This window comes from Pygoscelis adeliae, unplaced genomic scaffold, assembly GCF_000699105.1.
Source record: "Pygoscelis adeliae isolate BGI_AS28 unplaced genomic scaffold, ASM69910v1 Scaffold57, whole genome shotgun sequence".
In the NCBI taxonomy this organism is placed as follows: Eukaryota; Metazoa; Chordata; class Aves; order Sphenisciformes; family Spheniscidae; genus Pygoscelis; species Pygoscelis adeliae.
The window spans coordinates 2972954-2977217 of NW_008825615.1; positions in this window are offsets into that span (position 1 = coordinate 2972954).

The following is a 4264-nucleotide window of genomic DNA, read 5'->3' on the forward strand; positions in this document are numbered from 1 at the left end:
GTTTACTTAACACATTTTAATTAAACATTAAAAGTTATGTTTTAGGCTCGGGCAGCTGCAGCGCGTTTCCTCGTTGCCACCGGCCCTGCATCAGCACACTGCCACACGTAACAGCGTGCTCAAGCAAGTGTGCAATGAAACCACGATGGCAGCTTGCAAGACCTCAACCTAAGCTGTGTAGTTCAGTGCTTCCAGCCTTGAGGCCACAGTGTGAGGATGCAGAGGGCATCGTGACTCATGTTTCTGCCCAGGCTGTTAAGTCCCTGCTGTTGTTGCTGGTTACACATAGACAGGGCTGCATGCAATACTGATACTGCACAATGTACAACAGAAATCTTTGTTGTTTTAGTGAGAAACCTCCTTAACTGGGTCTAAGCTTTGGCTGGTGTTGATATAATTAGGATGGAGTCAATGGACAACACTTTCTCTAAAAAGTTCAGGCATGAGTGAATTAACCTTTCTGGGACTGCGAAGGGACTTGCTTGGACTTTGGGTCCAAGGCTGTGGTTGCATGGCACGGAAAGTCTGGCTGCAGGGCTCCTGATACTGGACCCAAAATGATGCAGTGAGTTGACATGGTATGAACTCACCCTGTGGTTTCAGATCTGTTCCAGAAAACTTGGATGGGCTGACTTTGTACTGAGAAGCTTTACACAAGATCAGGTTTCAGCTGTCCTCTGCAGCCAGTGCTCCTGATTGCATAAAGCTGGAACGAATTCCCTGCTGGTCATGGAAGTTATTCAGCAGAAATATGACCATCTGCCTGTGCCTGCTCTGTATCGTATTTGCACTGCTGAGTAACCTGATAGCACATTGATAAGCACTAGTGATCACAGGAGTATGGTCTCAGAGGTATGAGCCTGAGATTAAAAAACATCTTGAAATGGTTAGGTTTTTCCCTCAGCAGTAGCTTTATTACCTATTGTTTCAGCTATCCACTAGAAAAAGGGCAAGGGGTGGAGGGGAGCATTAAAAACTGAAGGGAAGGAGTCAACCCAGCTTTCTGCTTCATGATTATCTTGTATATTTGTGAGAAAATGGTGACTTGTACCTTCCTCTCTTCTCCCTAATACAGAGCTGAATCATTAAGACTCTGCTAATAAAGTCCATTTGGGTTGTCTGCACAATTTCCTATGCATTTAACAGAGGAATAAATTCAATCAAGCGTCCATCGGTTAGCTGACCAACGTCAACTGAAAGCAAAAGGAAGTGACGGTGTTCTGCCCAAAAGCAACCATGGATTTTAATCCCTTGCTGAAAGTGCAATTTTTTACAGTGTTCTTTTATCTGTCTTCTACTAAAGGCGTTTATAACAAGAGCTGTACGACACTTGTCACAGTCCTGCAGTCTGTTACCTACCTCTAATTCTTACAGAGCACCGAAATTTATAATGCTACATTAAGCTTGATTCATTACCACTCTCCTTAGTTCACTCACAGCAGTCCTGTTTGTGTCAACAAAACTTCATGAAAAGCGTTGCCTGTTATCCCGAGGGGGACTGATAGCTGTGTTCCTTGTACCACGGCCCTCCTTTGCTAAATAAGATTTTATCTACAGCTATTTCAGCTTTCTTTCTGCTCCTTTATGCTGATTTAAGTTTAAAACTGTAATAAGAACTTTTCAGTAGCTTTTTCTGTTAGGGTGTTACTAGGACAAAGCTAAAATATTCGTGGGTCTTTTTCTAATGAATATTCCAAGTTTGCAAATCTTTGTGACATGCTTTACTTAATGCCAAGGGGAGGAAAAGGAACACCAGACAATGTGATGCTGCAAAGCTCAGTCTAATTTAGTGGGACAAGCAAGGGACAGGCTCTGCCAGAAACAGCTTTTCACGGACTCAGACACCCCCATCAACTGAGACCTGCTCCTCCCATCTCTCCAGTGAGTTAGTGATGCTCGTTCCACCTGGTCCCAGCGGCGAGCTTTGGCCAGTGGCTTGGCTCCAGCGCGTGACGGTGCCAGCTCGGATGCTACACGGTGTCTGACATCCGTGTGACAGTGCTGCCCTTGTCACCAGCCCTGAGGCTCATTATAGTCATGTGTCAGCACTGGCCACCAGTCCCTCTGGCCATGATGACATCCCGCTACACCCCTCCGATGGTTTCAGGTGTGCTCTCCTGTCAGGCATTGGTCCATGGCTCACATGAGGCTCATGCCATGGTTTTCATTGCCCTGTTGGCTGCATCTCACCATGCTCAGCCCGTTTGTGACATGCCCAGCTCTTGGCCCAGGTGAGGCCATGATACTCCCATGTCATCTAAAATGGAGAGGAACTTCCTGCAGTAAAGCTTTGCATCTTTTGGGGCTAAATCTCCCCTTTTTGATCAAATACAGAACTGATGAAACATATATATATATGTGTGTGTGTGTGTGTATGTCATTACTGGCTGTTATATTAAAAAAGACCAGAGAGAAGACTCACTAATAAAGAAGACAAGTAAATAACTCCTTTTTTGCTCTCTCTGACACATTGCCATTTCATTTCCCTTGTCTCAATTGCAGGGCCCCCTTCCACTCGACTGGATGAGTGCAAGGGTCTCACAGTTTCTGGGGCAGGCACCCAGGTACCATCCAGGTACCACCCTGGACAGACTTTGGCTCAGTTGTCCGGGTGGAGGCCAGGGCATGACTGGCCACCTGGGTCCTCATGGGCATGTCCCTGGCATACACCGAAAGTGCTTCTAAACTCAGAAACTTGTGATGGCCAGTCCTGGGAGTCCATAAGACTGCTCTGTCCGTTGACCTAAAAGAGAAAGCACATGAATTTTGTTTGTGTAAAAAAATATAAAAGGAGAAACAACTGAGAAAGAGCTTCAGAAACAAATCCCTTTTCTCTAGTGAGTTTGAGGAGCAGCTGGCTGCAAATGATAATTGTCCTCTATTTAGGAACAATAAATTAAAGCAGAGTGAAATAAAGGGAGTGATATTCCCAAAGACCTAGCTGATAATTTATAAGGGCTTGTAATCACTGTGATTAAATGTATATTAGAAATCTGTAACTACAATATGAAGCTGATTTAAAATGAGAGCTACTTTCTTGCATCATGTACCTCTTCCTAATGATGACTTGTGTTTGACAAAGTTGAATTAACAATGTTTGCATTAAAATGTACTCAGTGCATGCTTGCTGCACGAACCTATTGGATTTGGAAATTGCATCCTTTTCAAGAATATCTCCAGACCTTAAAAGGACCCTGGGGCTTCTGAGTTAGGAAAATACTGTGCAAATTCATATATTACATTGTAAAAATCTGTGAATGCAGGATTGTCCACAGCAGAAACAGATAAGGAAATACAAATTTTAGCTATCCCTTTCTGCATGCAATGTTTAAGAGCAACTTTCTGAGTTTCAGAACAAGGGCGATCACGTTCCCTTTAAGAAGTCGCTGCTGTCACATGGCACTCCCCCTTCAAAATTTTATTACATAGCAAAGCCTTGCTTCCCTTAATGAGGTTCCTAATTAATTGCAGAGTACTGTATTGAATTAAAAGCTACAATTTTTTAGAACTAAGGACCCCAAACTGGAGAGCTGGGAGCCCGGGTCCCCAAGAGCAGCAGCAATCCCTGAAAGCGCAGCAGTAGAATTTCTTGCTCGTGAAAACTAGTCTTAAATCTTCCAATAAATGGTTCCCATTAGCAGCTGTTCAGTGGTTAATCATGTCTCACTGTAGGTTTCTCCTGTTTCTGTGTGTGTGTGCGTGTGCGTGTGTCTGAGCGCCTGCCTTCCTCCTCGCTTCAGAGATACCTGGAGAAGATCTGGGAGGACAGTAAGATAGACAACGCTGCACTCCCGGTGCCCTGTGTCTCACCTGCGTGTGTCCCCTGGCATCTGCCTAGTTAGGCTATGGAGGAGAAGTGGGGAAGTTACACTCCATGAACGCCCCAAGAGCCAAATTAGTCCTCATACTGCAAATATCTCAAAAGTATTGCCAAATTCACGTCTGTTTTAACAGCTGATTACAGCTGCTAAGGAGCCTAGCCCATCCCTTACTCTGTCTTTTGTGATGTGCTCTGAATTGTCTTCTTTTGTCTGAAAATAGAAGACGTATTTCAAATGTGCATTTGGAATGCGGGTACTTTTTGGACTTGCAATTTTAATTGCTCAAAATGTGGTACTATGCTGTGTGATGGGAAAAGAATGGGCTCTGTCTTATGTAAGTCTGAATTTTTGCAATGCTTGGCTCAGAAGGAATGTACTGGGTTAAAATGTGCTATGCGTTAGTTGGAAATACGGGCCAGTTTAGTGCTCAAAGGAAAAAACTA